General features: G+C 35.9%; 1 protein-coding gene across 1 annotated transcript in view; it reads right to left on the bottom strand.

The window, feature by feature from the left end:
* Positions 1–13,519, bottom strand: part of crlf3 (cytokine receptor-like factor 3) — a 39,589-nt gene that overhangs the window by 18,933 nt on the left and 7,137 nt on the right. The gene's annotated exons all lie outside the window — the stretch shown is intronic.

Genomic DNA, 13,519 nt, shown 5'->3' with positions numbered 1-13,519 from the left:
GCATTGTCTTTTATATTAATATCATCATATTACCAGCATTAAATATGTTTAATTCACAACATGTCTGATTCCCTCCTTATCTGGCAGAAATAGGATCAGGCTCCCTATATACTGTGAGAAAGCAGGCTCACAACAAAGAGAAAAGGGTGTTTATTTCAAACTTGGATAAGCAAGTATGGTAAACAGATGGATTGATTGATAGATATATCTGTTATTTTGTTGTAATTCTTTTTAAATGTCTAACCTTTTTGTTGTAGTTCTTGCTAAATATCTAACCTTTTCTTCAGCCCAACTTTTGGCACAATGTCATAATCAATGAAAATACTAAAATGATATGAAAAATTGAATTGAAAGAAAAGGTTTTTGCAACACCAGATTTAACATGCCAATAAATCATTATTTCAGTTAGATATTACAGTTCATGCTGAAAAAATGTTTGAAACATAAAAATGAGCACGATCTCATCACCTTCACATGATTTGGTTTGATACTTATCAGTGGTCACTCATTTTTACTGTGCACCCCAAGTCATTTGTGTCATTTCCAGAGTCTTTAATAATGAAGGAGTGCAGTGAACAATAGCAGGTGTGCAAACACAGAAAAAAAGGTCTAACAAGGCAGTAATGTAAACAGATTAACAAGGTAAGAATACTTAAAACTCTCCTCCTAAAATTTGGGTTCAGTTGTAAATTGTCTACTATCTCTATTTAACTCAGGGGATATGGAAACAGAATAAACAAGGCTGTCACCACACTTGGGGGAGGCTTCCTGGTGCAGCCAATGATATCATGTTACAGCAGACTACAGACATGCCATGTTCAGTTATTCTCAGTGGAGGAAACAGAATGCCTGAGAGGCATCCAAGGGAGTAAGGCTACTATCCAGAAAGAGCTAGTGAGGAAAACACAGATCAGCTTCGGATCAACCTTTAATAAACACACAGACAATACAGCGAAATCCACAGTGGCTTCAGAGAACTACATCTACAAATTGGCTTACAATAAAACCCAATTTATATAACACACAACAATCAGAGAGGAGGGAAGCTTCTGTTTAATATTAGAGCATACATTCATAAAGAGTATCAAATTCATTGCAGTTTAAGCAGCCAAAATGGATACAATTCAAAATACAGGTAAATCCATTTTAATAAAGTAGTTCTACAGAAGGTGCACCAAATTTCTTTGACACCACATCCTCTCTGGGCACGTGCATATGTCTGTGTAGGATGCCTGGCCAGAAACACCATAATTAAGGTAATTGACAACACTGACTGGACCGGATACATATTGTGGATCACAGTAGGAATAATATAAACAAAAGTTTTAGCTAACATGTACCCAAAGGAATAACAATCTTTCTACAGATTATTTTATTTCATTTTCAATAAAAACAATGAAATACATCATCTTGAAATCACAACAGCAAGTTCAAGAAAATAGAGAGGCAAAAGTACGACCTGATTGCCCCCCATAACAAATAAATCCAACCAACTCAATGAATGGAAAGAGGACAAGAGAAGTGGGGGGATGCAAGGGAGGTCCCTGGCAGACATATTCTAGTAAAGATCCCAGGGTAGACAGAGGATGACAAAAAAAAAGTAATGCAGGATTCATTAAGTTCAAGAAGAACTTAAATTATAAAACAAAGGTTTCCATAGATGCGAGAAATATATACTCAGGAGCTTTTTACTGGTAGATCACTGTCTACTTGGTAATGAGAAATGTCCACAATGAAAAAAGAACTGCATAGAATTGAGAGACCAGGAAGCAGGACACATTGAATATTCCTCTCCTTCCTTCCTCAAAGACAGAATATTAGTGACAGAGATCCTAAACATGTGGATAAAGGTACCAGGAACACAATGGCTACAGAGGTGGTAGAAAGGATCAGAAGCTAGACCCACTGCATAACGCCTGCAGTAGTAGGACATAACCAGGGAACAGTTTTAAATTCATCAGGTAGATAGTTTGGATTTTTGGAAGCCAGGACATATTATTAAATATATTCTTCTAATATAATAGGGAGGCACAGGGATGGTCACAAGACCCAACTAAACACAAGAGAAGGGGTCGTCAAGTAGTTTTGTTTATCTGAAAGTGTGGAAACGGGCTTCTTCGTAGATGATAAGGAGTGGAGGAAATCATTAGTAGATAAGAGAGGAAGAAGGGACAATGAAATACCATATGTCTTTAGGACTGATTGTGGATAAAGATAAAAAGAAACAGCGGGAATTGGGGACCTGAGTGTAGTGACTGAAAAGTCAAGAGGCTTGAGCTGTCAAAAATATCACAGAAGGTTTTAATACCCAAATATGTCAATGAGGGAAGAGGAAGACGGCGACCACCAACGTTGTTGGTTATACTAATGAACGTTAGACAATCTAAAAAAGGTCACAAAGATTCGGAAAATGAAAGTATCATAAGTTTGAGGTAATTTGACTTGTCCATTAAATATTAGCCTTCTAAGTCAGAGTTTTTTAAACTATGGTTGTAGGTCACAAGTGACTGCTGTATTTAATAGGAACAGGTCATTTATGGTTTGTGAAATATGTCAAGGTGGGTCGCTACAGATTTAATAAGCAATTAACATGGCTTTGTCATGACGATTTGCAACTATTCTGAAAGAGGGACTCCAAACACCCACCCCATTACAATCCTAGGGGGACATTAAATGTCATGGAATACGTCTAGAAAACACTAAGTAGGGCAAGATTGGATCATAAGAAAAAAAAAAAAAAAACCTGTTCTAAGTGTATGACTCCTCCTTACATCTCAAGACAGCAAATATCACACACCTAATCTAAAAAGAGTACTGTTATAAAAAGTAACAGCTTTAAGGAGTCTGAGTAAATGAAAATATCCAGAATTATTGGCTATTTACCGATTCACATAGCAATGATGTAATGTTTAAATATTTTAGAATTGGTTTTGATCTGCGTTTATTTTTTCCATTTAATTGACTAAAAAATAAGCAAATGCATTTAGTATGTGCACACGGTAAGATATATTGGGCGCATAGTGATGATATCATTGTATATAAAAACACCCCACTGTACTTCCCCAAACCAATAAAATGCCCCTCATTTGCTGCTACCCTAGATGGGGATAATCCCACATCTCTGCTGCAAAGAGGGCACAGAACTGTATTTGTTTGTAATTTCTTTGTAAATTAAAAGTATAGAAATTTTAGTCTAATTATTATTTAACATTAAACAACACTACCATTTATACATTAAAAATAATTAAAAACATTAGATGTATATAACAAAAATTAAAAGACACGCACACAAATTATTAGTAACACCTAATTAATCTGCCCCTGAATATGATGGTGAATATTTCCCGATCACCTCTAATTTTGCCTAATATGAGTTCAGATCCAAACAATTTAAGACCAAAGTAAAGGTACAGCAAAAAATGATCAGAACTCCTGCTTTATCCTATTTAGGACAATTATATAGTCCTAAACAAAACTTTAATGTAGTTTCCTTAACATGCCTATATTTTAAACCTAAGGATAACAACTGAATTTAAACAGTGCACACACCCCAAGATATTTTAAACGTGGTTTGGATTATTGTTAAGGCTCACCAAAATTTGACAACAAAAGATTGAAAAATCGTTGCCTGGTCTGATGAGTCTCAATTCCTACTGCGACATCCAGATGATAGGGTAAGAATTTGGCATCAACAACATGAAAGCATGGATCTATCCAGCCTTGTATCAATGGTTCAGGTTTCTGGGGGTGGTGGTGTAATGGTTTGGGGGATATTTTCTTGGCATACTTTGGGCCCCTTAGTACCAACTGAGCATCATTTAAATGCCACAGCCTACCCAAGTACTGTTGCTGACCATGTCCATCCTTTTATGACCATAGTGCACCCATCTTCTGATGGCTACTTCCAGCAGGATAACGAGCCATGTAACAAAGCTCAAATCATCTCAAACTGGTTTCTTGAACATGACAGTGAGTTCACTGGACTCAAATGTCCTCCACAGTCACTAGATCTCAATCCAATAGAGCACCTTTGGGATGTGGTGGAATGGGAAATTAGCATCATGGATGTTCAGCTGACAAATCTGCAGCAACTGCTTGATGCTATCATGTAAATATGGACCAAAATCTCAGAGGAATGTTTCCAGCACCTTGCTAAGCCTATTTTATGAAGAATTACGACAGTTCTGAAGGCCAAGATGGTCCAACTCAGCACTAGCAAGCTGTACCTAACAAAGTGGCTGGTGAGTGTATTTAACTTGATCTGTAGTATAGCTTCAGGTGAATTATTTTTTCCTTCGCTGTCTTCATTATTTTGTTAATCATAAATTGCAAATAATACAGGAAATATTACAAAGCACTGTCTATATAAGTATACATAAATTTCAAATATTAAACTGGTCAAGTAAAAATCATTAGTAAGTTAAATAAGATTCAATAGTTAAAGATCAAAATGAATATATAAAACAGGAAAAAAATAAAAGAAAACAGATTAATAGTAAGAGTGAGTGTAAAATGGGAATTAATTTCAGTATTTGTATTCTAAGACTTTATGTAGTTTTAATGCATTAGTTCTAGGGATTTATGGTAAACAGCCCAATCTGAAATAAATAATTAAATAAGGGTTTACACTTTTAACCATGTACATTTGTGAATATTTACCAAATAATAATAAAAAGTTAATAGGAAATAATATTCAGTTGTCATAAAAGAAAATATTGGTTTAATAATAAGTAAACCTGGTATCCAGAGACAGGTAAACCATCTGGTCATTTCATTCCAGAAACGCAAAGAGAAGAAGCAATAAAGAAAGGATGTCGCAATGTTTCAGGCACACAGAATTTACAGTTGACTTGCATATTTGGATAAAATTTTGCCAAAAATGTGTTAATAGGATAAATTCTATATAACATTTTAGAATGGATCTCTGAGGCTTTGAGATGCAATAGATATATTTAGTGATAAGCTGCCTTTCTTCCAGTTAATTCAACTCTTAAAGTTAGCTTCCCAAGCAGAGAGAGCTTTTGGTTTTGAGGGTACTTCTAAATAGAACATGCAATTCCTGACAAACTTCTCATTAAATTTCATATCCATAATATTCAGACTGATAATATGAAATTCATGGACATTTTGAGTTAAGTGTATCAATGTTAAAACAAATGTAAAAGACTTTTTAATATTAAACTGTTGCCAAGTTACTGGAGCACCAAAATTTAATATAGTTTGAGTTTTGATTTACAGTAATCCCTAGCTATATCGTGCTTCAACTTTCACGGTTTCACTCTATCGCGGATTTTATATGCAAGCATATCTAAATATATAACAGATTTTTCGCTGCTTCACGGGTTTCTGCGGACAATGGGTCATTTTATTTCTGTTACATGCTTCCTCAGTTGGTTTGCCCAGTTGATTTCATACAAGGGATGCTATTGGCGGATGGCTGAGAAGCTACCCAGTCAGAGCACGGAGTTAAATTCCTGTGTGCTGATTGGCTCAGCGACAGAGCGCCGACTTTGATTCTGCCGCATTAACCAGGAAGTCTCGTCTCGCTCATTCAGAATCAACGTGTTTCGCTGGGTAAAGAGTTAACTTTTGTGCTCTTTTGTGTTTATCTTTGTGCGTAGTCAAGCCCTTCATTATGGCTCCAAAACAATCTGCTCCTGCTACTGCTTCAGGGGCCGTGCCCAAGCGCCAACGGAAGATGTTAATGATTGCCAAAAAGGTACAAGTTTTTGATATGTTGAAGGAAAGGAACAGCTACACCGCTGTAGGATGCCATTACGGCATCAATGAGTCCATGATTCTTTTTATTTAAAAAGGAGGAAAAGAATATAAGATCTACGGCCGCAATGTCCTTTAACCAGGGGGCAAAATGAGTTGTAAGTGGATGTAATAAGGTGGTAGTCCGGATGGAATCTGGATTGATGACTGCCAGAAGAAGAACAACGGTGGTGCTACACAGTCACCTGAAGAGGCTCCTTTAGAAGAGCTGTAACGCTCTTCTTCTTTGTTGTGCAGTAAAATTAAACTCATCGTTATCAGACAAGTCGTTGTGTCATTGTTGGTGAGTAACCATAATTAATTTTCCACGTACAGTACTTAGTACATGTACGTACGTTTAGTGTCACTGTACACACATATTACTGTATACTATTTTTTTTGCATTGTACGCATTTATTGCTGGTGGCCTGTCTATCGTAATGGCTGTAACATATGTGATATCGGAGATGCTCGATATCTTTAAAATAATATTTAGGTTTTACTATATATAAACAGTGTTTTTACATACATAATTTCAACTAATCTTACCTAATATTTAAGAGAATACAAAGGGTTTATGCTGTATAACTGTGCGGGAAATGTTTATAAGAGTGTGGGAGAGCTTAAGGGCTTAAAATATATAAAAATAACCATATGAACATGTGGTTTTTACTTTGTGGATTTTCACCTTTCGCAGGGGGCTCTGGAATGCAACACCCGCGATCAAGGAGGGATCACTGTACAAGATAACTTTCATTATCCAATAAATTATAAATAAATATAATATTGCTGTTTACCCTGTTATCTACAGAATGCAAAATTATTTTTTGTTTAATAAAAAAAAAAAAAAAGATATATTTTTCCATTTTGGTAATTTATAAAGAGAGATGTTATGGGAGAAGCACAGTTTTGCAGTCCTCATGACTTAAAAGCCATTACAAGCTGTACATAATGTTAAATCACTATGAAAGGATACCATCCTGCATGGCTACTGCCACTTTAAACTCCTTCCAAGCCATGACTACATATACATACTGTATGTGTAAACTGTGGCTTTCCAGGTGTACAGACTGTGAAAAACTGTTTGACAACAAAGTAACGGACAGAGGAGCAGAGGAACATCTGTTTGCATATTGCCTTTGTTTTGTTATATTGTTGGCTTTTGTTCGACAATGCACCTCTGTCCTATATTTTTAATAAATCACTAATTAATGAAGTCACATTTTATAACCTTAGGATGCTAGAAAACATACTTCCACCGTGTGTATTGAAAAATGGTAGGCTTGTAGTAACCACTTGAATCCTTGTGGTGGACTTCCAAGTGAACAGTGGATGTCTGCAGCCAGACCCTTTGAGGATACAACAGAAAGTGAATGAAAAGATGGAACTGTAGACTTTTCATTGCTCTGTGCGGTTTCGCTGCCTTTCTATATATAATCCACCAAGTCAGTTTGTTGGATGCGAAAATGGAGCACGTGGTGGAGCGTCGTAACGAAAAACTGACAGGAGTCAAAACAAAAGGGATAAATGACATTTCTCCAAAAACCCGACTGCTAATAAAGAAAATGAGCAAAGGGCAAAAGAATAGTCAACATGAAGCTGCAACCAGAAGGGTCAAACCTAATACTCGGACCAACTGAATTAAAGACCAACTACAATATGGACAAGCTTTGACAATAACTTTAGCCATCTGTGTATAGTGCAAGGAGCGACTATTGTGTTTGTATATCGTTACTTCTGTGAATGGCATTGCATAAATACAAAATAAATCTTTGCTAAATCAAGTGAAGGTAAATTACAGAAACAGAATTCATATATTAATAAATGAAATGCACAACAAATGCACACATAACAATATGTTACTATAACACCATGTACTGGCATAGAGACATTCTGAAATTAGTAAGCCAGCTGCAGGTGGTGTGTGCCACGTATACAGGCTTAATTGTGGTATATACTGTATGGATTCTTGCATGTATTACACACAGGTACAGTATTAGATAGATAGAGTTTGCTGCTTTCAGTGATCAGCAAAGTGATTGTGTTCTCATTTCAGACAATCCATTGTTTAACTATAATCTATACTAATAAAAGGCAAAGCCCTCACTGACTGACTGACTGACTGACTCATCATTAATTCTCCAACTTCCCGTGTAGGTAGATGGCTGAAATTTGGCAGGCTCATTCCTTACAGCTTACTTACAAAAGTTGGGCAGGTTTCATTTCGAAATTCTACGCCTAATGGTCATAACTGGAAGGTATTTTTCTCCATTAACTGTAATAGAGTTGAGCTGGAAAGACGTGGGGGGCGGAGTTTCGTGTGACATCATCACGCCTCCCACGTAATCACGTGAACTGACTGTCAACGCATTACGTAGAAAACCAGGAAGAGCTCAAAAATAAGCTGAAGAAAACATGCATTATACAATTGAGAAGGCAGCGAAACAATAAGAAGCGAGCGAGTGACACATACTGTACAAGCATATTCATGCCTGCAGCTACTTCAGAAACAAAGCATGGTGTAAAACTAAAGTTTAAATTAAGGTCATAGACAGGCTGCCGCTGGCGTTTGTCATGCCCACAGCTAATGCGGGATACAAGTTTAATGAGAGGACGCAGGGTATAAACGACAGTTTTGATCACTTTCTAACTAAGTTCAAATTGCTGGTCAAAGGCTGTGCTTATGCAAATTCTGAGAGACTGTGTTTGTGGGGGATTGACAGTTAAGGCGGGTGGAGGAGTGACGTCATCCTCTCCCCTCCCATTCACCTCATTTCGCTCTGAGCTGAGCTCCGCGGCTAACGCCATCTTCCGAAGCAACTTCGTCACACTGCCACCAAATACTCACAGAAAAATCCACAAGTTAATACACACGCTGTCTCTACAGTTTCTCCACACTGAATCCTCCAGGCACTACTTACAAAAGGTTACATTGACAATCGTGTTACGTTATTTTTAAAATGTTTCCTTTTCTTCTCGATTCATTTTACCCTCGCACCCCCTTGGTTTGAGAAGAAGTATGAAAAAATATGAGGTTAACACAGAAAAACAGATCACCAATTCAAGCTTTATGAATAATTGATTCGCCATCAATAATTGTTTTGGTAAAGCGATACTCAGTGTAATCCTCCTTTTTTTTTTTTATAATTTTTCCGCCACTAGCCATGATTAAATGAACGGTAAAAAAGTAAGAGCGAAGCGAGGGTGACTTATTCAGGCAGGCATATATATGACAGCAACACTCATGACAATGTCAATCATGTTATGTTATTATTAAAATGTTTCCTTTTCTTTTTCATTACTTCTTTAACACACTACTTCTCCGCTGCGAGGCACGGGTATTTTGCTATATATATATATATGTATGAATGACCTCCAAAGAGCGCTGAGACTTTTGATCACGTGAACGAGTCTGCAAAAAATGGGGTCTCCTGCCCAGCGAAAGTCGAGCAGCCGGCGCGCGCGCATAGCTGTGCCGGCCTTTGAGACGCTGACTGCGCTTCTGCCTTAAGTCAAAGTGAGCACTTTTCATTTTTTCATCCTCCCCCTGAGCTATAGCCCAGACAAGTGCAAACACGTGACCCCTTTTCTACATTGTGGCAAACTAATATTAAGGCGATTCGCACTTTCTTTTGCACGTATACGATTATGAGGTCATCAGCTCGGATTATGAAGACATGCACAGGAGTGGAGGACTGACAGTACCATCACAGCCGATTAATGGCAGGGACGTCTCACCAGTCTACACAAGACCCACCGCGACTGTCCCCAAAAGGCACTCATATCGTCAGCGAACACATCTCTCTATACTATATAAAAGAAAAAGGCAAGTTTCCTTTCTTTACACCTTTTTTCCTTTTACCCCAAACCAAAGCCTCTTAACACTGCAGAGGACACAAAACTAATTTTCTTTAAATGGCGGTAAGGCACATTACCAGAGGCAGAAATTTGGACGTTCACATAGAAAATGTAATTTCTATACCACAGCCGTCGTGTAGCGCCTTTCAAAAGGGATCTACTACCGAGAGATGATCCATATACATTTTAGGTGCCGTTAGTACTACTTACCTGTTCTGTTACACCATCTTTAAAATGTAGTTTACCCGCAAACACTCCGGTAGTGCTCAATGTACCTGTACTTCTTAAAACGTTAATGTTTTACTGTTTAATAACTTAGACTACATTTTATTATTTTTCCCTTGCACTCAGTGACCAAAGCTATACACACACACATATAGACACATATATATATATATACCTGTGTGTATGTTTGTATATGTATGTATATTATATATATATATATATATACACATATACATACCCCTATCTACATTGTACAGTATATATATATATATATATATATATATATATATATATATATATATATATATATATATATATATATATATATATATATATATATACATACATATATACACACACACATATAATTTGTGTGTGTGTGTATGTATGTATGCATGCATGTATGTGTGAATATATGATGTAGATAGGTATGTATATATATATGTGTATATATGTAGATATGTATATATGTATATAGATATGAAGATATGTATGTGTGTATATATGTAGACTCAAACCCATTATGACAGCAGCAATCCAAGCTGTGAGAAAACAGTAAAAAGGAGGCGTGTCAAACGTCGTGGTATATTTTCTGATGCAGCTACCGAAAACAACTTTGTGACGCTGCCGCCAAATACACAAAACAATTACTTTGACAATCATGTTACGTTATTTTTAAAACGTTTCCTTTTCTTTTTCATAACTTCTTTAACACACGACATCGCTGCGAAGCGCAGGTATTTTGATATATATATATATATATATATATATATCACAGCGACACTCATAACAGTGACAAAACACTTACATTGACAATCGTGTTACTTTTTTTTTTTTTTTAAATGTTTCCTTTTCTTTTTCATAACTTCTTTAACACACTACTTCTCCGCTGGGAAGTGTGGGTATTTTGCTAGTTATGATATAAATGTGATGATGTATACTATAAGAGTTCTCTCAGGAAGAATACATTAATATATTGAAATGAATTGAATATTCAGTTTATTAATGAATTACAGTTCGAGGTAACATATTGCCGTTTCTTTCATTTAGATTTTATTTGACTCTGAACACTTTTCTTCAGAAGGCTTACTTTTTTTCATCACCAGAAAACACATTCTTTACAAGCTGCTCAACCGATGATATAAATAACCTTACCCACCCCAGCGTATTTAATGTACAGCTACAGCCTAATTATTAAAAATACATTTCTTTAGCTTTTCTGTGTGGTTGGAGTTTAAGGCAAATTTGATACTAGTTTGTACTGTGCATCTCTTTGAATGAGATACAAATCAAGAGGTTATGCTTAACAAATAAAATCATTTGCGAGGACTCTGTAACTTTTAGCCTCTCCATTACAGGCAGAACTTAAGTGTTAGAGACACTCCAGATAAGGGATACTACACGTACTCCAGAACTATGCAGTATGACCTATAATGACAGGCTGAAGGACTTGGAACATTTTGCCTGAGCAACTGGGAGTCTAAGAGGAGACCTACTGTAACAGAAGTATTTAAAAGTTATTTAGGGAATGAGGACGTATGTTGCTACCTGCTGGTTTAAACTGTGTCCAATAATAACAACTTACTAAATTTAGTTCTTATTTTTCTTACGTCAGAAAAAATAGCACAGTGAGAAGGGATTTCATACAGTATAAATGTATAATGGATATGCTCATTTTAACATTAATAGCATTATCTCATTCTGTGTCTTATAAAGTTATGTATTCAGTGTTAACCAACAAAGAAAAAATGTTCAGTATCAACATTTATCGTTGATTTTTACATTTCAAAACTGGGGCCCATTGTTGAAGTTATTTATGGTATGTATGTACTGGACAACTTTTTATAATAGCACACAAATACTTTAGAAAATATGCAATAATTGTAGAATAACTGACTTGAGTTCTTTTAGTTCTAACATGTAGTCATGTTAACCCAGAAAAAAAAAAAAATCTACATTTGCTTGGGACTATCAAAAGGGCCTCACTTTATATCATTTAATTGTGCACGAATTACTTTTACAACTAAACTGATACCAATGATGCATAATATGTTGTAAAATTAGTACAGTATACTGTCTACACAAACTATTATACAGTGAACATATAAAAGGGGACAGGGAGAGGTTTTCTGGTCTGACAGCAGACCTTCTGTTATGTGTCACTATTTGCAATAAACAGATCTCCCAAGGAATTTGCCTGTCTTGACTAAACCTTGAGGAAATGAGTAAGAAACTGTTTACAGTGAGGAAGAGGAAACAAGAATTAATTCTCCCAGAGGTCAGCAGCTGAAGATTTTGATAAGGTACATCTAGATTGTCTTGCTATGCTGCTAGCTTAAGGAATTCAGGGTGCTGTATGTGTGTGCAAGTGGAATTAATTTAAATAGAATATGAAACGGGTAATGATGCAAGTATGTTGAAGGAGGCTCATAACAGCATAAACACACATGTAGCAAATTTACAGAAGGCAATAAAACTGAGGTAGATCAGTTAATTAGGACACATTTCAGGCAGAATTCTGCACAGAAAATATAGAAGAATGTAGAAAATATTTAAATATTACTGTCTAATGAATAGTTTTTTTTTTTTTTTTAAGTGTAGCTCAAAATGTATTTATGTCCTATGCAAATTTGTATTTAAAATGATGGTACTACTGTATATTACATTGATTTATTAATTCTAGTGCAGAATACATGTCTAAAGATTTTCTTTAAGTATGATGTAACCATCACTTTGTGTCATGACATATTCATGCACACAGTCAAACTCTCAAGACGCCAATCAACCTGCCCACACATCTTTAGTACACTGGAGGAAACTCCACATAGAAACAGGAAGAATGCGCAAACACCACACAAGACAGTGCTCAGGCTGGGATTCAAAGCCAGAAATTTTAAAATGTGAGGCCACCATAACCAACATATACTATCTACCTTAATAAAAGAGTAAGTGTCTTGGTCTGCTGTCAATTGCTATTTCTCGGTCATTCCAAAAGATTTTGCATCACAAACATGAACACTGCTTTTACGAATCACATAATAAATGGCATAAAACAGAGATATATGTATTGCATGATGCACTGAAAATGTTAATGCTGACATCTACATTGATTACTTAGATGCCAACCCATCTTATTTGGGTAGCACAGCAAGAACTATATAAAGCAAAATTTTTACTTACACAAAAACAGTAATGTAAATATATTTTGGATTCAGAGTCAGACAGAAAATTAATTAATCATATGTGACCTCAGTTAACTAAATCGATAGAAAGCTTGCATTGCACACATCTCTAGTTTGGCATTCTTATAGATATTTTAGTATATACTGGCCAAACAGAAATGTGTGAAAGTTGTTGGGAGAACTTGAAATTAGTGGAATAGTGACAGATGAACATCATTTCTGGATCATTTTCAATAGCTTCTGAACACTCTGTACAATAACTGTACATAGGCATTTGCCTACAAGGCTATCGGAATATTTATGTATAAGCTGCCTTAATGGATCATAACCCAAAGAATACAAGACATGAAATATAAAAGGTTGTACACTTCTACCAACTACAACCATTTTAAATGGACAAAAATATTTTTTTCTTTAGTTTATCACCAGAACGCCTGAGATTAGGCATTAGGATGAGAGGTTAAGATGTTTATTTGGCTACTGCAAACCTAATAATG

This window comes from Polypterus senegalus, chromosome 17, assembly GCF_016835505.1.
Source record: "Polypterus senegalus isolate Bchr_013 chromosome 17, ASM1683550v1, whole genome shotgun sequence".
Lineage (NCBI taxonomy): Eukaryota > Metazoa > Chordata > Cladistia > Polypteriformes > Polypteridae > Polypterus > Polypterus senegalus.
Note: the sequence above shows the minus strand (reverse complement) of the source record. Positions and strands in the feature narration are given on the sequence as shown.